General features: G+C 41.6%; 1 pseudogene; it reads left to right on the plus strand.

The window, feature by feature from the left end:
* Window positions 1–1093: 1093 nt before the first annotated feature.
* LOC149170474 (F-box only protein 6-like) overlaps window positions 1094–24596 on the plus strand; it is a 56769-nt pseudogene continuing 33266 nt past the window's right edge.

The following is a 24596-nucleotide window of genomic DNA, read 5'->3' on the forward strand; positions in this document are numbered from 1 at the left end:
GGATAGTGCAGTGTTCATATGCTGCAAGCCTATATTTGATTCTTCTAAGGCTTATAAAGTGATTGGGGTCATATGGTGCCCAATAAAAGCTTGTTTTTAGTAACAGAAAATTTTTCAACATTTTGTCTGCCTCCACCCAGGCTTCTTCTCTCTTATTGAAAATGAATGGGCCCAATTGATGTCTGATTTTTAGCTATGCCTTTTTGCTTTTGCCATAGAAATGGATCAGATTTGCATTACCAAATTTCCGGAAGTATTCCAAGGCAAATAGTCTCATGGGGACATATTTGGGCAATCTGTAGGGGGCCAATTCACAGCCATAAACCCTGATTAATGTGTGGTTTTGGTAAAAATACCAGTCACCAATGCTATAGCTTTTGGAAAGTTGCAGGATCTTTTGCATCTCATCAGTAAGTCTGGGAGGAGGATTTGTTGATAATAAGCAAGTAGCTGGATAGACAAAAAGGTCAATGAACTCGCACTATGTATATGGAGAGGAATAAACATGGTGGCAGACTAGTGACCAGAATATTACAGACCTTCGCTCCCCCTTAGCATCTAATTTTCTAAGGAAAACAGGGAAACTATCAGGCTGATAGTACATCAGCAAGTGATATATATAGGAGGTATGTTTGAACACCCTTTCTCTCTCCAGGTTCATGAATTGCTCATGAATCTTATCAGCTATGAAGGTGGCATAATCATATTGGACAGCAGGGGGCTGTCCTGGAGCAAACATAGACAACATTACTAAAACTGTCTCATCCACATACTCACTGGTATTGAATCCCAAGATGCAGGATATGATATCTACCAGCATTCTTCCTGTTTCATTAAACCATACATGCAGATAAGGAGGAGGCTGCTGGAATTGGCAATCTGGTTGCATGAACAACTGGGAAATTCTTGTGATCTCTGAGCTGGGCAGCTTGGCACCTTGGTCCAGCAAAAGTTTCATGGAGAGAGGAACCAGAGGCTTTGTTGGCTCAAAATTGAGCATCCTATTTATGGCTTGAGGGGTGATGTGAAACAAAACAGTCCCAGATGGAGCCAAAACTACCCTTTGAGTGGGCTCATAATTTTCACAGCATTGATGGATAAGGTCAGGGAATACATTAACTTGTGGGAGATAATAAATTGGCAGATTGGACTCCCAGATACCAAGGATATCAGCATTGCTCCTGTATCTCTTTCTTAACTCACAAAAGGTTTCAATGTGATATTTGTTGGTGAGTTCCACTGTTTCCTTCATTTGGTAATCTCTGTCAGCAAGGGGCAGCCATTCCAGGTTCCTATGTGGTGCATTCAAGGGAGCAATATTTAATGCTGTGGGAGTGGCCATTTTGAGGTTTATATGTGCTTATCCTTGGAAACAGGATTAGTGTAACAACAGGCTGATGAAAGAGCTTCTGAGGATTTGCAAAATAGCTACACAATGAGTTCAAATGAGGCAATAACCTTCAAGGTCTGTGGCTATTATAAAGAGGTCACTTTGCAGAGTTTTTGAAAAACTTCTCTTTTCTTTGATGAATTCACAGGGATTAAAAAGATTGTGGGCAAACTGCAGAGGGAAATGGGGATAGTTCTCAGCCCAATTACTGAGGTTTTTACAGTGGAATGTGGTAAAAGGGGAGAATGCTGAGCTGTATGGAGTTTTGCCGACAACCCGAGCTTAAAAACGTTTTTTAATGGCGAATTTGCAAGTTGTCGCGGGTTCGGAGGGTTCCTGGTGAACAGAGGGTTACTGAGTAAATTCAGGCTGCATTTAGGTGCGGAAATGTGCTTGGTTTGGATAGTTGCAGAGTTTTAAGCAAGAAAAATAGAGAAACCGGCGAAAACAAGGGTAAACAGGTAGAATTTGGGCAAATACCTGGTTTTTATAGAGCCGAGGGTATCGAGTTGGTTCAGTGGCGAGCAATTGAGTTGAAGTTGCAGGCGGAAGCGGCTGGGATAGTCAAATTTTCATTTGGGCAAACAAACGACGTAAAACGGCATGCACTGGTGCTTCCAACTTGTCCAATAAAAATGAACAAAACGATCGAAATACATGTTTTTATGAAAATTTTGGCATATTTGGCGCTTTTGGCGCTTTTCTGTGATGACATCAGCATGACGTCATCGGCAGGTCTCGGGTACGGCAGGGTGACGTGGCAGGTGACGGGGCCGACGATGTGGCACAAGACACGGTGGCAAGGTGGGGACGCAAGGGGGATGAGGTGGCGGTGACACGGAGCAGAGATAGGTTGACGCGAAAGTGACGTGAGTGGCGACGTGGCGCTAACGTCAGGGGCGGGAAGACAGAAGGCGGTTTGTGGTTTTATCGGACCGCCTTCTGTACGAGGGCGGTAATTGTCAGAGGCAGCTCGATACAATCAAAACGGGACACGCGTCTTTTGTACGGCGGGAAAACCGTCGAGCTATCGGAAGTTAACTCCCGTACGTTGGGGGCGCTCCGAAATTCACCTGGGCCGTCGGATCTGCAGGGCACAGATCAACGGTTGACGGGACGCGAACATGGCGAGGTGATACGACGCGGGGACCCACCCGTATATTTTAATATTATTCAGAATGCAGCGGGGGAAAACTTTGGTTAAGTGGGTTTATGTGCATACGCCGGGGTAACGTTTAATGTTTAAATAAACATTTAAACCAGAACTTTAAACGATGAGCGCGATAGGGTAGAATGGTAAAATGTTATGGGTTAAGGGGTGAGGAAACAGGTTATTAACTTAACCAAATGTTAGGTTAACTCCGGAGTTAGGACGCGGAAGGGTTGATAATAGTCCCAAATGGACTGTTATTTCCCAAAACTATATATACATAGCTATAATGCTATAGGGTAGGATATGTAATATTTTTTGGAATTTTATATAGTTTTTTGTAGCAATAGGGGTGGGAAAGTAGCTAGGGAGCTATATAATAGAATTAAGAGTTAATATGACCTTGTGGAGTGAAAGTGTAGGGGCATGAAACCAAGTTTATGAAGGAAAACTTAGAAGTGAATGGAATGTGGAAGAAAAGGTTTTTACACAAGAAATGTGGCTTCTTTTCCTTAAGAAAACCCAAAACTTGACTTAGTATTTGGCAAAATGAAGTGAAAGCAGGACTTATTGGGCAGATCCCAAGGTCCTTAAGGGGTGTTAGTAAGAAACTTTTAGGGGGAGGGTGAAAGGGAGTTAGACATGCTTCCATAGTTCTGCCATCGAACAACTGCTTTGACATTTCTTTCATTGATGAGACAAGCTGTGACTGATAACACATCAAGTGATCCAAAAATTGCTTCTGCAACCTCAAACTACCTACCCAGCCTAATACACCTAACATTTTTTCTTCCTTTTGCATGGGTGCACTTAGACTTGCAGACCCTGATTATCCTCTTTTCTTTTGACTGCCCTCCTATCTAAATCTACTCTTATCTCTTCCAAGGGCCCAGATTGAGCAGTTGGGCTCCTTAATTTCTCTACCTAGCTAGTGATCTGCCAAGCTTGAACTGTTTGGACAGATATCCATTCTCTAGTCTAGAACAAGCAATTTAAAACATGGCATGGTCCGGATTGAACTGTTGAGCCATCCATCTAGCTAGCAGTGGCATTTGGGCTAGCCACTTTCATGGTCTTTCTTTGGGGTTCATTTTTATCATTTTTTCTGACCAATTGATTTTTCTTTTAGGGCATACCCTATTTACATTTTTTAACTCTCTCTAATTCTTTTACAAAATATGGAACCTTTGCAGCATGAAAAGATGAACATATTTATCACTTCCTAGGTCATCATGAAAAATGAAACCTATTGGTATAGGAACCTAACAGTGGCTCCACTTGGGGATGGCCTTTCCTTGTGAAAGGCCAAGAACAGCATGTCAGATTGCCTTGTTTTTTAACTATTGCTGTGGCATGAAATTTTCTTCTCTTGAATATCAATGATCTGAACCTCTATATCCTGTATACAGTCCTTATGAGCTGATCTGCTGTGAAATTACAGCCTTGTATTTGCTAGTTTCTCTGAATATTTATCATCATCTTTATAGTTCCCAAGTGCTTTCTTGATTTCCAACGATAGACACAAAACATATATCAAAAAATGGTGCAGTTCCCTGATTTTCCTCAAAATTTTCTTCACTTGTTTCCTTATCTAACCACTGTAAATACAAATGTTGGAATTACAAATATTTATGTACAATATAGAGTTGTGTTGTGTTCATCAAAGGGGATCAAAATAATGTTTGAGCATTCTCCCATTGACTGGGCCTTCCTCAGTATTTGTGCCATCCAAACTCTTCAAGAAATAAGTATTGTTACCTTGTATAGCATGAATGACATAAGGTCCTTTCCAAAGAAAATCAAATTTGCCATGTTTCCCTTTGTCCTCTCTTCTAGAATCCCATCTGAGCACTTTGTTTCCTATGAAGAAGTCTTCAGCCTTTGTTCTTTTGTCAAAGATCTTCTTGAGTTTATCTTGTAGAATCTGGGTTCTCTGATATACTTCTTCTCTTGTTTGCTGCAAGTGTATAGTCTGATTGATCCTTCTTTGAATATCATTAGGCTCAGCTTGTATTTCTTGCAGCAACTTGATTACAGGGATTCCCAAAGATGAAGGGAACCTTGCCTCCATTCCATAAACCAGTTCATATGGACTTGTACCAATGGATCTTTTAGTGGTCAATCTGTCTGCCCATAATGCATTTACCAACTTCTTATGCCAATTCTTTTTGTTCTCCTCCAAGATTTTTTTGATGATGTTGATGAGGCTTTTGTTGGAGGACTCAGCTAGGCCATTGCCTTGAGGGTAATAGGTTGTGGAATGGCCCAAGGTCATGTGGTATTTATGGCAAAAGTTGATCATTTTTTCCAATTTGAAAGCAGCAGCATTGTCTGTAATAATTTTATCTGGACAGCCAAACCTGGACAAGATGTTGGTTTCTAAAAATTGCATGATAATGGAGTCATTAGCTTGCGTACAAGGGATGGCTTCTATCCATTTGGTAAAGTAGTCTGTGGCAGTCAAAATCCACCTATGCTGGCCTGAGGAGGAAGGGTGGATTTCTCCAATGAAGTCTAAACCCCATTGCTGAAATGGTCTTTTGGTTGAAATAGGTTTGAGTGGTAGAGGTAACAACTTTTTCTTGCCTTCAAAGATTTGGCACTTGTGGCAACACATTACAAATTTTTTCACATCAGCAAACAAGGAGGGCCAATAAAATCCAGCCCTTAGGATTTTATCAGCTGTAGACTTCCAGTATAAGTGTCCTCCACAGTCACCTGCATGAAATTCCTTGAGGACATTGTCAGTTTCATCCAATGTTAGGCAATTAAGTAAAATTCCTTCATGATTTTTCCAAAACAAAACATTGTCTATGATACAAAACTTTGATGCTTTCATTTTCAAGAATCTTTTCTTAGTTCTGGACAACCCTGGAGGAGCTTGCAGGTTTAACAATACAAAACATATATCAGCATACCAGGGAGATTGCAAAAAGGCTTGATTGATCTGTGGAGTCGCCATCTCCTGTTTGTTGTCCAGTTCATTGATATCAAGGGCTTGGAAATTGGTTTCAGTCATCAGTTTGGCTAGCCCTTGTCCTTTTATTAGTTTTGTAGGCTTGATTTCAATGTCATATTCTAGGATATTGGCAATCCATTTGCCCATTTTACCTTCAATTCCTTCTTGTGTTAAAATGTCCTTAACCACAACATTTGGGACATAGGCAATCACATGAGAGTATAAAATGTAAATTCTGAAATCCTTGATGGCCTTTACAAGGGCATAAGCTTACTTTTCCATGATTTGGTATTTGAGTGGGGCATCTCTAAGAGCTTTGTTGAAGAAAGCAATGGGCTTCTCACACCCTTGATCATCTTTTTGCAATAGGACAGCAGAAATTGTATGCTCAGATGCAAAGGAAAAAATGATGAAATCTCTATCAAACCTGGGACTTGTGAGGACTGGTGTATTTGTCAAAGCTCTTTTGATATCCTCAAAGGCTTGTTTGGCTTCCATGGTCCACTTGACTTTAGAGTCTTTCTTCAGCATATTGTTTAGCAGTCTTATGAGCTCAGCCAAATTAGGAATGAATCTTCTCAAGAAGTTAATCTTCCCTAAAAAGGCTTGTAGTTCTTTGATGTTTCTTGGATGAGGCACTTGAAGGATAGCTTGAATTTTGTCCGGGTCGATCCTAATGCCATCTTTTGAAATGATGTGACCTAGGAGCTTTCCCTCTTGTAGGCCAAACAGTGACTTCTTTGGGTTTAAAGATATGCCATACTTTCTGCAAATTGGGAACACCTGTCTTAAATGTTCTAAGTCTTCTTGGTCTGATTTTGAAAAGGCAGTGAGATCATCAAGGTAGACTACTAGGAAATCATGGATCTCTTTGGCAAAGGCTATGTCCATTGCTCTTTGAAAAGTGGCCCCTGCATTTTTAAGCCCATAAGGCATTTTGACATATTTAAAGGTTCCCCAAGGTGTTGTAAAGGCAATTTTGTCTTGATCATCCTGGTGTACTAAAATCTGATTGAATCCTGAGAATCCATCCAGCAATGAAATCCTAGAGGCCCCCACTACCCTTTGTAGGATATGATCCATTTTTGGTAAGGGGTAATGGTCTTTGAGAGAGACTTTGTTCAAATTCCTTAAGTCAACACACAATATAATCTCCCTTGTTTTCTTCCTAGTGGGCACTAGATTTGAAATCCACTCTGAGAACCTGATTGGAGCAATGATTCCAGCCTCGTACATTCGTTTAACTTCTTTTTCAATTAAGGGAAGGAGGACGGGATTGACCCTTCTAAGCTTCTGTTTAAAAGGCTTTTGATTCTCTTTCAAAGGTATAGTATGTTGGATGACTGAGGTATCATAGAATTTGAGGTCTTCATAACTCCAAGCGAACACATCTTGGAATTCCTTAAATAAGTCAATGTATTTCAATTTCTGATCAGCAGGCAATGCTTTGGATAGTTTTACGATTCTGGGATTTTGTGTGGTTCCAATGTTGCAGTCTTCAATTTCAGCATTTAGTGGTTGCATCTTTGGCTTCCTTGAGATGTCATTTGAATCGAATAAATCCTCCAAAGGAGTTAAGCCTGTAGGCAGAAAATTGTCCTTTAGATCAATTACTTCAGCTTCTCCCTCAGCTATTTCATCAAAATCTATTTGCTTCAGCTGTTGTACATTCTTGTCATTAAAAGTAGTTGGATGCAAAATCAGACTTGTTGTTTCAGCTGATATATTCTGCTCAATTCTGTCTGTCTGTTGTCAATCATCCATAGTTCAAGTGTCAATGTTCATACTGGAAAACTCTTCCTTCAAAGTCAGGAAGTTATTTATCTGTGTGTCACTTTCAAAGACTTGCCAATTTTTAACATTATCTGGGACTGTCATGCGGAAAGAGTCAATTTTGCGGACAAAACCGACCTCCCTAGAAGCTAAGGCTTTCTAGTGACAAACAAGACAATTAAGCACTATCTTTCCCTAAATATGCATTTAGAATACAAGAAATTAGGTGTTTAAAACATACCTTTAGTCCAACGCTGTTCGTAGCAGTCCAGCCTCTCCGACCCAGATGAGCTCCTCCTTCTCTTTGAAACCTGCATTCACTAACAAGCAAACGATTACATAGCACCTGAATAACTCATAAAATAAAACATATTCATCATAAAGACCAAGGAGTATATGAAACAAATTATATATAACAACTTGTTGAGAAAAATGAACTTAATTGTATTAGGTGGAAACAAAAGAAACCATTACAACCAGTGCCTTGGTGTTGTGCAGGTCCCTCCCAGGGTCCAGCAAGAGTTCTCCTTTACTTTGATCAGCTCACCCACTTCCAAATGAAGCTAAGAAAGGATGGGAATCTCTCCTCTCAAGCTCTATAAGGGAGTCCTAATTTCAGCAGCATCTACCCTTAGGAATGTTCAGCGTTCAACCTCCCCTCCCTCTGGCCCAATGCCTATATTTATAATGCTTTGGAGGAAGTTAATCAGGTCCACCATCAATGGGATAAGCCCCTCTTTCAATGGGATAGCTCCCCTCTTGATGGGATAAGTTCCTCTTTCATAGGGATGCATGAACCATCTGGAGGCGCTCAATACACGTCAAACCATCTTCTAGAATGCTCTAGATTCGACCACAAGTAACTTTTTTGAAGTAAAACTCGCACCTTTTGACCTTTACAGGAGTACGCACCCACCCCTTTACAGACAGAGCGTACAAGTACACAGGTATTGTGAACTTGAGGTGCGTACACGCAGGTAAGGTTAAGAGAAACTGCGTAACTAGAGTTATTTGACTTTTTAAGCACTTTCTCTCTTTCTTGGAGTTTGACATGAGGAGCAAAGGTATAAGACTTGCCAAGGAGGACAGTATGACAGTTGATGGAGCCATACCGACTGTAAATAGTCATGGTGACAAATTTTAGTGTAACAGATTGCCCCCTAAAGTGCGAAGTCTGTAGTAGATTAGGTTTTCATATCATCTAGGAAGGGTGAAGTACTTTATCATTTCAAGGATTATCTTATGGAGAGCCCAGTCGAAACCTGTAAATATTCAACACAAAATACATATGTAAGATCATATCATCACTGAGGTAGGCATTCCCATACTCAGATTGAAAACTTTAACTAACAAACTAACTACTACTCTGATATAGGAATGATTTCGCAGTACATCATAATCGTAGACTCATGTAGACACAGTATGGACGCAGCCATCTGTTTATGATTAGTCTACTGTATAATGAATACAAAACTCCTCGCAGCCTGGATGGTGGAAACTAGATCCAGGGTCTTCATTTCTACTTCCCGAAATGGTACGATTCTATCCATGCGAATAAATGAGTTGATGTCGAACATGGTAGAAACCACTTGATTACCAGTCGATGATGTAAACTGTTAACAAGTGTGAGAGAGACCACAAGTGATGTCAATGGTTCTCAAAGTACCCAGTACAATCCATGAGATGCGAATGAATGCGTTGATGTCGAACATGTCACGGAATCCTTCGATCGAAAGTCAATTATGTAAACTGTCGTCAAAGGCGAGAAACCTGCCATTGATGCATGCAGATTTCAAGGTACTGACGATTTCTAGGTCATCTTTCTAGATAATGTGCTGATGTCGATAGAAAGCGACCCGTTGCAGGCAAGCCCACAACACGAAATCATAAATCAAGTTGAAGAAATGTAGCTGTAAGGACTGACTCAGGGATGGTCGAGATGGATGACAGGTATTTTGCAGATGAATGGTTTATTTGCAGTGACCTCTTGAACACATAATGACATGAGAGATGGCTTGGTGACAATTGACCCAAAGTTAATACCCAGAACCGGTTGAAGATTTTCAATGTGGTTTGATTAACTGTTAGGCAAAGGATTTCCCAACCCAGGTGAATGAAAAAGTGTCGTGTTCAAGAGTGGTGATAAGGTTTCTTCTGAGACAAAGGATAACAAATAGGCTCATTTTCCTCTCTTTTCCCCCACCATTTCTGGCAAGTACCTCTTTATTTTTTACAAGCTTGAGGAGGATAACATATGCTTGATTATAAGCTCATCCTTCGGATGAGTCCAACTTAGTTTAGATTCGAACCCTAAGAAGGAGTGGTCTGTTCCTGTTTGTAATCGAACAGGTCCTTTACTGTGAAATTTTAACGAGTCCAGTATAGGAGAAACTCGGCGTTTTTCAATTTTAGAGAGTCTGAAAAAACTTAAGAAGACTCCAGGGTTGACTTTTTCGTAAATTTGTGTCTCCCAAGCCCGAAAAAGTATAAAATAATACTTGAGAGAACCGCTTGATCTTTTACGACCAAGGAGTACTTTCATAATTAGTGTCTTTGACCTGAAAAGTAAAAAGCGATCAAGGACACGTCGTTTTATTTCCAGTATCGAATTTGAAACAACAAAAATCCGGCAATCTTTTCTTTAGTTTTTACGGTCAGAAAAGGGCTATAAGGGGACCGTCTTTTAATTCCATTTTAACGAGTGTAAAAGAAACGCTCGGCAATCTTTTCATGTTTTAGGAGTCAGAAAAGGGCTTAAAGATGACTCTGATGTTTTTGTTTGTGAAAAATGACAATTTTCCCTGAAAATCCTTTATCCTGCACAAAAACCAACACATTACTCATACCTGTTTAAAGATAGATAAAAATACTTTGAAAAATACCTTTTCATGGTGAAAAATAAACAAATTTACTATTTATTTACCCAAAAAACCTATAAAAAAGGCTTTTACCAATTCATTTTTACCATTTTACTGTTGAGGAGAGAAAAAGGGCTTTTGGCAAGAAACTTCCCGTGGACATTGCGGAGAATCCGACCATCGAAATCGAACGTCGTCTCATCAGGTATTCTACAACATCCTCCTCTTCATTTTCATCCATTTAGAATTTGTTTTTAGGCCCTAGTTTCATTTTTTGGAGGCTTTGGGGTTTCAAGGTCTGCCTTTCGGGGTACGCAGGTGCTCCACTGGTGACCCGCGTACCCCGACATTTTCTCAATTGGGAAAATGTCGGGCGTACGCACCTTGCCTTAAGGGAACCCACGTACCCACGTCCTGTTCCTAAAGGCGGGGTGCGTACTCCACGCAAAGGGTTTACAAACCCCAAATTCTCCAAATTGGACCAATAAATTTTGATTTTATGAATTCTAATGGATGTTTTCTGGTGTGTAGATTGCCCACCATGCTTGATTGGCGCGAGAGAGAGCACGAAGATGTTGATTTGGCCGCCATTAATCATCAACCGTCCATTGATGCTTTGAAGGCATGCGGCCTTTACAAATACTGGGCCATACCTGGCATGAGGGCCCAGGTGCACTTTCTAGAGTGGCTGGTAGAGAGATGGAACGTCCAGGACCAGTGCTTTTACATTGGAGGGCACCAGCTCGAGATAGAGCCCTCAGATATTTACTTCCTCACTGGTTTGCCCAAGAGAGGCGAACACTTGACTCTGTTCGGGACTAGGCCGGGTGGCCAGTCCATCACTAGTCTCCGACAAGAGTGGTGTAACACTCAGTCTCAGGAGAAGGGGATAGAGATCAAAACTATATCCCGACCTGAACTTATGGTGATTGCTTTTACAGTTACCAGACTTTGCGGGGCTGCCGCTTTACACATTGCCACTGGATCCCAGATACGGATGGCGATTGATTGCTATCGGGGCACCATTTTCAACTGGTGTGATGCTGTGTTGGCCAACTGACTAGGACCAAAAACCGACAGCTAAAGACTTTTGGTTATGGGCCTTTAGTTGTGAGTTTTACCCTAGAGAGGGTTCTAATGCTGATCCCACAGCAGCTCACTGTTGAGATTGGGCCTCCCCGAGAGCCTAAATTGATGCGATGGGTTGCGGTTATGGCCCGTCATCCTGACGAGGGCACGGAGGTTGTCCGATTTACTCCGAAGTATTTTCACTGGTTGGAGGACCAGATCTTTTCTATACAGGATTTTCCTTATGCCGGAGTTGATTTTCGTGGAGATCCGGACATGGTTCTTCCACCGGGAGAACAATGAGATGACACAAGTACTTCATTTTTCACAAGTTTTTAAATTATTTATTTTTTTGTTTTTTATATCGTCTCAAAACTGACAGTAATAATTTTCAAAATGCAGATGTAGGCCCACGTCGTCCAGCCAATCTCCGGCCTTTCGAGAGGAGACTACCAGTTGCAGCGGCACCGGCCCCACGGGATGAGGCCACAGAGACCCTAGGTGAGTTGGAACAAGACCTAGAGCGTCTTACAGTAGACATACCAGAGACTACTATAGATGATATTCCTATCAGACTTCAGCGCTATGTAGTCGCAGTCCCAGGACCTTTTAGGAGGTTCTTGTGTAGGGTGGCTCGTGCAGTGGTGTCGTATAGAGAGCATCACCAGTGATTGGATGGTCGTTTTTGTAGACACATGTGACATTTTGGTTTTTTGTACTTATCATTTTTTCCGATCATAAGGTGTTTTTCAACCTATGATCGAAGACGATGTATTTTTTGACACACTCCTATCTATATATATATCATTATTACCGGCTTATCTTGTTAAACATGTGTGATGAAATGTTTTTAAATTTACATGTATGATTATTGCAAATGTCTGTCTAACATTCGAGAAGCAATTGCATCTGCTAATGTATTTAAAGACCTTGGAATATGCTAATATTCAATGTAATCAAATTCACGTTCCAAGAGACACACTCTCAAAAATAACCTTAATAACACTGGATTTCTAATGGCATACACTCTATTAAGCTGTAATACAACGAGTTCAGAATCTAACCTCACTATCAAACTCCGAATCCCAAATGAAATAGATTCAGACAATAATTCAATCACTGCACTGTACTCTGCAATGTTGTTTGTTGTTTGACCGAGGCTTACCCCATGCATAGAAACTAACTCATCAGAGGGCGAATAGATAACCCAAGCTGCGGAAGAGATATTCCGTGTACTACGACAAGCACCATCAGCAAATCCAATGTATGTTTGGAGAGGCATCGACATCTGCAAACATCAAGCGTAAAACCAAGATAAGCAGAATAACGACGAAAAACACGATGAAAAACACACTTTCTAAGCTAAGCACACTGTCTAAACTAACAAACACATCAGCTAGAAAGAAAAACCTAACCTAACTAAAATCTCCATACCCATCATTTAAGCATAGTACCTCTTTAGGTAAAGTCCATTTCTGGGTTTACCCAAAGAGTCCCCGTCAAAGTCTACCAGCTCATAGGCCCCTTTTGCTAGCTTTCGCTTGACAATATAGGGCCCATGCCACATAGGAACGAATTTTCCAGCACCTAATTTATCGTTAGCTTGATCATATAATAGCACTAGGTCTCCTTCCGAAAAATTTCGAGGGGTCACATTTCGATCATACTGAGCTTTCATACGTTTTGCATGAGTCTCGATTGCCAATGCAGCATCACGTCGAGTCTCATCTAATTGAGCTAAGTATAATAAACGCTTCTCCTCTTCGGAAGTAGCTGGAAGTAATTCGACAGCCATTTGAAGTGACGGGATTTCGCATTCAATGGGCAGCACAGCTTCCAAACCATAAACTAGTTGGAAAGGAGTGAACCCTATTGATGTTTTCACTGAGGTTCGGTACGCCCAAAGCGCGGAAAATAACATGTTGTGCCAATTCGACCGATGAATACCAATGATTCGTCGGATCATGATAACTAAAACTTTGTTGATGGACTCAACCAGACCATTCGCTTGTGGATAATAAAGAGTTGAGCTATCATGACGCAAACCAAGCTGGCCTGTAAGTTCTGTCATCATAACGTTTCGAAAATGGCGCCCATGGTCAGTGATTATCGCTTATGGGACACCAAACCTAGCAATAATGTGATTGAATATGAAAATTGCAGCTGTCTTGCCGTCTGCCTCGAATGTAGGCATCGCCTCGGCCCACTTAGTAAAATAATCTACCGCAAGGATGATATATGCATGCCCCCTAGCCGAGTGAGGCTTACATGTAATAAAATCGATACCCCATTTGGCAAAAGGACCAACGGCAATTATAGGGTGGAGAGGAGCAGGTGGAGTGCGCATCTTACGATCAAACACTTGACAGTTGTGGCATTTCCGGACCGCAGTAATACAGTCTTTAAACAAAGACGGCCAGAAGTAGCCAGCGCGCAATATCTTTTGGGTTGTGGCATACCCAGACATATGACCGCCACACGCTCCAGAGTGACAGTCATTCAAAACCCTTTCAGCTTCCTCATGATTTAAACAACGTCAAAAAACCAAGTCCGCCCCGGCGATAAAGGGTATCTCCAATAATTTTGTACTGTTGGGACTGGAATCGAATTTTCCGACGTTCCGACTTTGAAACTTCGGGCCAAAAGGATTGGATCTGGAGATAGATGATGATATCCCCATACCACGGATCTAAAGTGCTGATGAGAAACAAAGATTCGTCCACAATGGGTTCCTCTGCCACAGTTTCTGTGTCAGCACGCAGGAAGTCACACATTAACTCTGCAAAAACTAAAGATTTCTTAGACTTAGATTTCTCAAACTCCAAGTCGAACTCCTGCAGGATAACGATCCATTTAGAGTACTTGCCCCCTAGCAATTGTTTAGTCAAAATGTAGATCATAGGGTTGCAATCTGAAATGACTGTAGTTTTACGGAGTAGAATGTAGTGATGAAAACGTTGGACAGCTTGAACGGCTGCCAAGGCCAATTTCTCCACATGTGAATATTTGAGCTCAGTTGGATTTAACATCCGACTAAGGTAATAAATCACATGTTCCGTTCAGAATTCATCTTCCTGTACTAAGACCATGCCGATGGTGGAATGGGCGGCGGCGAGGTACAAAAAGTAATCCTGGTTGTAATTGGGAGGATGCAGCAATGGTGCATGGGCCAACGCGTTCTTGAGTGCATCAAAAGATTTCTGAGCTATCTCATCCCAAGAGAATTGAGCATTCTGTTTCAACAACCAGGTAAAACCCTTTGTAATCTCGGCGTAGTTAGGAATGAATCGTCGTAAAAAGTTTGCTTTCCCCTGCAAACTTTGGAGTTGGCGAAGACTCGAAGGGGGAGGCAATTTGATGATAGCTTCTACCTTCGAGGGATCGACGCGAATGCCGGCTTTTGAAACTACAAATCCCAGCAATCGTCCCACTTCTATGCAGAAGACACATTTGTGTGGGTTCAACCGAATACGATAATACCTACACCTCATGAAGATTGCTCGTAAATGGACAAGGTGATCAGCTCGACGTAATGAATGAGCGGGAAAATCATCGAGATACGGTTGCACAATGTGTTTGATGTCATGAAACGCATAAGACATCGCCCTTTGAAAAGTGGCTCCGGCATTCTTAAGCCCAAAAGGTAATTTGCAATAAGAAAATGTCCCCCATGGACAAATGAAAGTCGTTTTTGGTTGATCGGCAGGTAGTTGTAACCGGAAAAACCGTCCATAAAGGAAAATATTTCACTTCGGGCACAATCATCAATTATTTGATCGATATAGGGTGTTGGGTAGTTGTCCTTGGGACAAGCTCGATTGATATCCCTATAGTAGATGCATATTCTTATTGTTCCCTGTTTTTTGTTAACCAGAACAATATTCGATACCCAATCCGTTAACGGGATGGGATAAATGAAACCTGCTTTCAACAGCTTCTCAACTTCTTCTTTAATTGCAGCCGCTTTTCGTGGGTGAATCTGACGCAGACGTTGCCGGACGGGTTTAGCGTCCGGGTAAGTCTTGATCTCATGGACAACAATCGCGGGATCAATTCCTGGCATTTCCTCATAGGACCAGGCAAACACGTCGCGGAATTCTCGAAATAGGGCCTTGTATGTCTGAATTTCGTCATCTGAACACGAGGCACCTATATGAATGTGTTCAGCAATTCCGGGCTTGACTGAAATGTCAATGGGAATAGTGCGAGAAATGTTTCCCAAATTCAGCTCTGAATCAGGATGTTTCATTGGATTTTGAGCTTCTTTGACATATTCAGTTGTAAAGATTGATGAGAAATCATTTTCGAAACGATCATCCTCAGGTAAAAACGAAGATCTGTGATGAAGATCTTCCCATGGTAAATCGTCTACGCACAGGACTTCACGAAGTTGCTCGTCAGATGACACAACTTCGGGAAACGCTATTAACTCCGAGGTTGACGCGAAAAGTGATTCCTCACGGACCACATTCATTTGGTCGATTTTGGTTGAACGCGGGTCGGTAAAAGACTGCACAGCTTCATAGGCAATTTCATATGGACTCAAAGGCATAGCATCACCAAATGAGTCTATCTCAGATTCAGAAGGAACGATCCAAGGATCGTCATAAACAATGGTATCTGATGTAATCATATGAATGGATGCAAACGAAGACAAGGCGTTGATTGGAGGAAAAGGAAAAGTTCCCACTAAATGGCATCTTTAACTAATCCTACTCCAACATCCTTATAAGGGATAGTCGTTTTACCGACATGCTGGATACTCTCTGAAGAGGCTGGTCGGATGAAAAGCAAGCCAGCTGGTCTATTGTTACGATCTTGCCATTATATGGAAACTTGATTACTCGGAAGACTGATGAAACGACCGCTGTCATAGCGTAAGACCAACTTCGACCCAAGAGAAGGTTGTAGTCTAGAGGGGCATCAACCACCTCCACATCCAGACTAACGGTTTTTCCTTCAACCCCTATAGGCAAATCCTATAGAATGCCAAACGGATGAAACCCATGCCCATCAAAGGCCTTAAGAATTGTCGGGGATTGATTTAGTGAAGGAGAACCAAGAGATCTCCAACACTGGATCGACATAATACACGTGGAAGCTCCCTCATCAATCACAGTCCGATGAATAGGCCTGTTTTTTACTATCACTGGGATCTGGAAAGCCATTTGATGAGGTAAACGCGGTGTACTATTTTCTAGATCAAAGATTATTAGGTTCGGGTCCTGAACATCAACAGCTCCTATAGCCGACAAAAGTAATTTGCGTTGTGTTGGGCATGATTGCAGCACTTCCAAAGCCGACATTGCTGAGGGTGAAACAGCTAAATCCTCAACAATGTTGTAATTCTGGGCCGCTCTCGCATGTGGATTGAAAGCAGACCTTCGAAGTACTCCCTTGGCGGGCGGTTTGATTACTAAGTCCGGGTTAGGTTTCTCGATCTGTAGTGGATCGGAACCAGGAGCTGAGGTTGATGGATTAGAATGAGAAGATTCTGCTTCTTTGCCATCAACAGGACTTTTACTACCATAATCTTGCGATCGAGTCGCAATCCTTACATGAGACATCATCAATATGGGTTCTTCACTGGCACTCGAGGAAGAACCTATCATCTTACTCTCCTGCTTTGGAAATGGATCTTTCAAAACAGCAGGAGTTGGGGAACCCTTGACGATTTTCACAACCTCGGCCCGATGAGGGAAATCTCTTGTAAAATGATCCTCTTCACAAATAAGACAAGGATATCGAGGTTTGCGCTTTTCGTCATTGGTTTCCGACTTTTCAGTTTTCTCCTTTGGAGTTTTATCTGCTTTATTCTTCTTCTTACCTTTCTTTTTCCCACCGGATTTTGATTTAGCCGTAGATGACTCTACGGCGTGAATATCGGCGGAAACTTCAGCAGAAGATTCTCCTGTCGGGGAGTCTGGTAAGGTTATAATAGGAGAAGAATTATTTGAGGATTTCTTCTTGATTTTAGTATTTACCGTACCAATCATGCCACCAGCGGCATGAGACCCCGAAGGAGCAGCAGCGATTTGATTTGACTTAGGAAGATCTGGGATCTTTTCGTGTAACGTACCTGACTGAGTGTAAACTAAGTCAAGGTATTGCGCTTGAGCAATCACTTGCTCCTCAGTAACTACTCCGGCCTTAGCTACGTCTTCAGTAATCTTCGGTAACAATGATTTAACAAACCATTCAGCTAAGATTTGGTCCGGGATAAAAACTTTCACTAACCGCCTTCGACATCTCCATTCATGGATATGATTGGAAATATAAGTGGACGTCGATTGTTTTAATGAAGTTAGTAACTCCGTGCCATTATCATATCTAACCGGCAACTGAAAATGAGTTAAGAAAGAGGTAGCTAACTGGCTAAAATTATAAAAATAGGCCCGTGGTAACTCAATGTACCACTTGGCCGCGAGACCAATGAGAGTACGCTGGAAAAGACGTAAGTGGATCGAATCATCCGAGATGGAATTAGAGGCACACCAGAGGTGGTAAGTCATCACATGATTCGACGGGTCCTCTCCAGACTTACCTTCGAACTTGGGTATGTCACTGGGCAACTTATTTGGCATTGGCGGCCAAAACGGAAGATAATTTATTGGATCGTTCGTTAGGCGCGACAAGTCTGGTAAATCCAAAGTTGCGATAAACGGTAATTGCCGATTAGGATCCCTAAAACTCTGGGTCACGAGACCAGTCCCAGGAGGAGGATATCCAGGATAACTTGGAATAGGAATCGCATTCGGGATATTGTATCCTCCCAGAAAACCAGGATTAACCGGACCGTACTGGGGTTGTTGTGATTGTTGATAAGTGTACCCAGGATACGGTTGATACTGGTAAACTGGCTGCTGGACAGCAGGCCCGTATTGGTACTGTCCCTGGTACGGTTGATAAGTGAATTGTGGTTGACTAGTGACAACCGTACTTAAACCAGGTTGTCCTACAGGCATCTGAACCGTAGTTTGAATCGTGGATCCAGACCATGGTAAAGATGTCTGAGGAGTAGTTACAGAGACAGTAGAAATCGGAGCTGTCGATACTCCAGAAGTAAGTGTAGTAGATTGAACAGATGTTGCGGTAGTTGCAGCAGTTGTTTGGGATGGAGTACTAGGTGCAATAGGCCCAGACTGAGAAACTACCGAAGGTATAGAAGTTTGAACATTAGACTGGATTGGTTGCTGGGGTGAACCAGAAACTAAGGGTTGTCCAGCTTGAGATGACAACTGTACACTTGGCTGCAATACCTGTTGAACTTGCGATGGATCCCACACTATGTTCATTCCGGGGTATTGACCCATGACAGGTTGAGGATATTGAGATCCATAACCGGATTGAGGGTAGGATTGATAATTGAAAGGTACATTTCCCGTACCTTGAACATAAGACTGACCTTGGGGTGGTAGATAACCTTGACTCGAGTACTGACCTTGGGGTAGATACCCTTGAGGTAAGTACTGATACTGGGGTTGACCTTGAGGTATAAATTGATACTGAGGTTGACCTTGGGGTACATATTGAGGCTGGGGTTGACCTTGAGGAATGTATTGCACCACGGGTACATACTGTCCTTGGGGTTGCCCTCCAGACGCAATTTGTGTACCTTGAGGTTGCCCCCCAGGCGTTAATTGAGGCTGCCCCCCAGGCGGTAACTGGCCACCTTGAGGTTGAGAACTGGGAATTGAACCTGACATCATGTAAATGTCTCCTACGCCCAACGGTTTATTACCATTGTTTCCAGTTAATGACCCATGTTCAATGGGTTGAGGAGATGCTCCTGCAAACGTACCAGAAAGTGACTGATACCCAGAGGGAACAGAAGGACCACCGTACAAGAAAGATTCAGGCGATTGAGTAAACATGGATGACTGACCAGACATATTTACAGGAGTATAAATACCTCCAAGTGGATAAGGAGCACGAGGTGGAGAAAAACTTAACCCTGAGTTGTCCAAATAATTAGTTAACGAAAGATACCAAGTAGTACTTCTAGGTGGACTGTAAAAAATGGATTCACGCTCCCTTAGATCAATAGTAGGCTGATTTTCAGGGATAGGGACGCCTGTTTCTTCTTCTGGAGCAAGTTCTTCAATAGCTATCAAACCAGAAGGAAGATTTTCGGTGATGACTCTTTCTACCCTAGGTGAATCAGGAGCACTAGAAGTTGGAGTAACAGGTTCAGATATCTCAGGTTCTTCGCCTATATCACTAGTAGATGAAAAACTACCAGCAAGCTCAGACACTGCAATAGCTTCAGGATTATAACCTGTTTCTAGACTTTGGTAATCAGGATGAACTACCAACGAAGACTCTCCTTCTTCAGGTGAACCTACTTTACTACCACTAGGAGTTACAAGGACTTTTAAACCTTCGTAATGACGCGGGACGTCTTCAGGAGGTTGGCCCCGAAGTCTACGGGACTTCCTCAACAAATCGGCCACGGTTACAATCTCAGGAGACTGGCCTCGAAGTCTACGGGATTGTCTCGGTAATTCAGCCACAGTTAAAAACTTTTAACTACTGCACACACAAAAAAAGTAAAATCTCAAAGCAAACCGCCTAAAGTCTCTAAAGAACCAAACAAATTCGAATCACACGCCTAAAGAATCTAGGGCGTCAAACCATACACAAACAGTAGCCTTCCGGACCGAAAACACTAGTTGGTGATGAAGTCCAACATCGCCGAATTCAGTACAGAAGTGGCGGGTGGAACAGTTACCCCGGAAACCTGCTTAATGAATAGACCGGCACAAGTTCCTCCACTTTAACCATCTCGGGTGAAGTGAACCCCCCGGAAAATCCAAGTGAGTCTAGCCGACGTCTGCTCCAGGTACAGTGGGATCTTCCCTCCACCGTCACCTTGGGTAGAACCCTAAAGATAATGGTCACTAAGGTCACCAACAGCAACAAATATACCTGGGGGAACAGTCTACGATCCGATAGCACGCAAGGGCAGAGTAACAAGCTCAATCCCCTTACCGGCTCCTTGACAATAATCCAAGGTTTACCGACAAGTGACCCCAGGCTCCTCGACAATAATCTGAGGTTTACCGTTTGTAGTACGTGCGTATCTAGCGTCGTTCCCAATGAAGGAGGATTGATCCCCTCACTGGTTCGGACACGATCTCGTGCTTCTCCTTTAAGAGGAGCTTTCCCAGAGCATAAATGTAACAGCTGGATTTATCCTACCACAAGATGAGCTACTTGTTTGGTTTTGCTGTCTTGGAGAGTTAATTACTCTCCTACTCCAAGACACTAGCCTGATCTATATTGGTGTTTCAGAGCCCTAGTAAATAAAAAGTTACTAAGCTAATTTTACTTTAAGCGTTAATTTTATGGCTTTTCTTTAGGACAAAAGGTAGTGGAGATGAAACTGATGGTGTGTAGACTCGACTCAAATCCACTAAAAAGATGCACCTAGGATGATTTAAACTATTTTTCTTTTTTCAATGAATTCCCTAGCTAAGAGAGTTGGAGAATGCAAAATTGATATAAAGACAACTTTCTTGGCAATGAAAATCAAAGAAACAATCTCTTTATCTTTTCCAAAGCATACAACACATGACCACTAATTATTTCACGAAAACTCCTTTTTCTTTTCAAAGACTTGAAATGCTACTAAAACAAACTTTTCTTCAAAAGAGATTTTTGTATTTTTTCCTATATTAACAAAGCATGTAAAACTACTTAACAAAAATCAATTTTAAAAACTCTATGACAATCAAATCAATTTTACCTAAAAGCAAATCTAAGAGAAATTCACCTAAAAGCAAACCTAATGAGGCAAAAGCCTACAAAGTATAATTCCAGGATGTTTTACTCAGTTACAATTCAACCAAGGACTAGTTCATGCAGAATCATAAACCAGTCGAAAACAAAAAATCAAAATCTTTTGTTCTTTTTCTTAAGAATGAAATTCACAGCTTAACCAACAAGCTTTCTCGAAATTCCGCAAAGAGACAACACAAAGGTAGGTTTCTCACAAAGGTGGATTTTATGAAAGGTCCGACTCTTAAGAAGACTGAAAAGACCAGGGATATCCAAGGTTTTACAACTTCTAAAGCCAAAGTAACTACAGGACCAATGCAAAAATCAAACCCTAGGGCTAGAACTTCTATGAATTTCACTAAAACCCTTGATACTAATGAAACAAGCTTAGATGAAGACCTCTGACAGGTAACCAGTGGATCTGGGCAGCAAAAACAAATTATAAACAAAATCTAAGAGGCAAAAAGGAAAAAATTGAAATTTTCTCAACTTTTGACAAGGTACGCAGGCAGCCTGTTTGCACAGGTGCGTGTACGTTCTGTGTACAAAGCTGCAGTGCGTACAAGTACGCACTGTGCTTAACGCAGAGGGTGCGTACTGCTAGCAAAACCAAGAAAAATAAAATCTAACTTAACCCTAATCTATTCCACCCAAATTCACAGTCAATCAGTCAAAAACCAGAAAGAAAATGACTTTTCTCAAATCAAAGTATCAATCAAAAGAGAAATCAATCAAATCCATGGATTCCCCAGCGGAGTCGCCATTTTGTCATGCGGAAAGAGTCAATTTTGCGGACAAAACCGACCTCCCTAGAAGCTAAGGCTTTCTAGTGACAAACAAGACAATTAAGCACTATCTTTCCCTAAATATGCATTTAGAATACAAGAAATCAGGTGTTTAAAACATACCTTTAGTCCAACGCTGTTCGTAGCAGTCCAGCCTCTCCGATCCAGATGAGCTCCTCCTTCTCTTTGAAACTTGCATTCACTAACAAGCAAACGATTACATAGCACCTGAATAACTCATAAAATAAAACATATTCATCATAAAGACCAAGGAGTATATGAAACAAATTATATATAACAACTTGTTGAGAAAAATGAACTTAATTGTATTAGGTGGAAACAAAAGAAACCATTACAACCAGTGCCTTGGTGTTGTGCAGGTCCCTCCCAGGGTCCAGCAAGAGTTCTCCTTTACTTTGATCAGCTCACCCACTTCCAAATGAAGCTACGAAAGGATGGGAATCTCTCCTCTCAAGCTCTATAAGGGAGTCCTAATTTCAGCAGCATCTACCCTTAGGAATGTTCAGCTTTCAACCTCCCCTCCCTCTGGCCCAATGCCTGTATTTATAATGCTTTGGAGGAAGTTAATCAGGTCCACCATCAATGGGATAAGCCCCTCTTTCAATGGGATAGCTCCCCTCTTGATGGGATAAGTTCCTCTTTCATAGGGATGCATGAACCATCTGGAGGCGCCTAATACACGTCAAACCATCTTCTAGAATGCTCTAGATTCGACCACAAGTAACTTTTTTGAAGTAAAACTCGCGCCTTTTGACCTTTACAGGAGTACGCACCCACCCCTTTACAGACAGAGCGTACAAGTACGCAGGTATTGTGAACTTGAGGTGCGTACACGCAGGTAAGGTTAAGAGAAACTGCGTAACCAGAGTTATTTGACTTTTTAAGGACTTTCTCTCTTTCTTGGAGTTTGACATGAGGAGCAGAGGTATAAGACTTGCCAAGGAGGACAGTATGACAGTTGATGGAGCCATACCGACTGTAAATAGTCATGGTGACAAATTTTAGTCTAACAGGGACAGCAGGCCTATGTTTGATTTCAACTGTGAAATGGTGATTGGGTTCAAAGGGTAGCTTGCATGTGCTGGCAAAAGTTGCCAAGCTATGAGCATGTAAATTATGTTTTCTTGAGATTTTGGTGAGCTGAAATTCTAACAAAGTGTTTAGTATTTCAATGGCTGCACCTCTGTAAGCCCTCAATCTAAGATCATTTGTGACAAAATTTCCCTTCATTTGTTGTATGATCAGATCTAAATCCCCTAAAATTGAGACTTTGGTTGCACCTAGGTTTTTGATGAGTTTGAGACCTAACAAAAGGGCTTCATACTCAGCCATATTGTTTGTGCATCTGAAGTTTAATCTATATGCATGACCTTCAGCCTGGTCATTTTGCATGTTGTGTACCCAGACCCCTGCCCCTGCTCCTAATTTTTTGACTGAGCCATCAAACTCTAAATACCATAAGATTTCATGGTCATGATTAGTATTGAGATTTTTAGAAAGTCGCACCATGGCCAGATTGGGTTCTTGTAAGTCATTTGATGTGTCATTTTTCTTTATTGCATTAGTCACGTTGACAATTTTTTGATCTGGATCAGCAGATTGTTCATTCATACTCTCTGGTTGTGCTGTTATCAGGAGTTTGGCATCAGTTTTGGTGCACATGTCAGCATTATACAAAATGAATGAATCCATGTCGGAATGTATTGAATAGATGGGGAAGTTTTGGGGCTTTTCTTGACTACTCACCACATATTTCATTAGTATTTCACGGTACAATCTCTTTGGTTGTCCAAAGACTGAAATAGTGGCATAGGACCTGTCCAATTGTAAGGATCCTTGGAGTTTGGCCCCCCATGATCTGGATAAAAGCATGCCATACTTGGGTGGAATAGCAGCTACCACCACATCCATCAGAATTGTTTTGGTTGGGTATTGGACCAAGGAAACACACAAATCTTTAATTAGGCCTAGGCACCTGACTTGGCTGGAATCAAATGAGAACAAATCTTTGTATGGTCTTGTGATATCTAGGTCTAGTTTTTCCATCACAGATTTAGGCATTAGGTTGTGTGAAGCTCCTGAATCAAACATTGCATTGTGTAACACCTTGTCATGAATGTTTAAACTGACATAAAAAGGTGGAACTCCTCCATTTGTTGTCTTTCCATTAACTTCAGGACCAAACAGTAATTCAGGTTGATCATCTAGAACATTTACAGCATCCCTATTGTCTGATATTTGGAGTGACCTATTGATTTGCTGTCTATATACTTCATGTTTGGCAAGTTCAGAGAGAGGAATAGCTATTTTCAGCTTACCTATTTCTGTTTCCAAGTTAAAAGGTTTTTCTATCTGAATCTTTGGGCTAGGGACAGCAAGCCTTTCTTTTTCAGTTAGATCTTCAATGACCCTCTCTTGATTTTGACTGTTATTTTGAGGTATCTTCTTTTTAGAGATATTTTCAGGAAGACTGTTTGAATTTGCTTTTGAGGGGAGGGATGAGGATGGCTGATTTTTAGAGGGCTGTACATCTGATGTATCCTCCACAGTGACTTCTCTTGGGTTTGGGTCTATTTTATCAAAGAATTATGTGAGAGCAGCTTTATCTTTTACTTTCTTTGGTTGCTTAGAATCGTTTGGTTTGACAGGTTCTGGCACATCTATGGTTCTACTCCTTAGTTTATACTGTTTATGTACCTCATAAAATGTTGCATCATAGCCTTCCCTAAAGTCAAATGACTCTCCTGATTTGGTTTGAAATTGATTGCAATTATGGGCCTCTTGATCCTCTTGTGTTAGAAAGACCTGATGT

The sequence above is a fragment of the Pinus tabuliformis genome, chromosome 4_2, assembly GCF_031772625.1.
Source record: "Pinus tabuliformis cultivar Carrire ecotype Pingquan chromosome 4_2, CPIR1, whole genome shotgun sequence".
NCBI classification, from domain to species: domain Eukaryota; kingdom Viridiplantae; phylum Streptophyta; class Pinopsida; order Pinales; family Pinaceae; genus Pinus; species Pinus tabuliformis.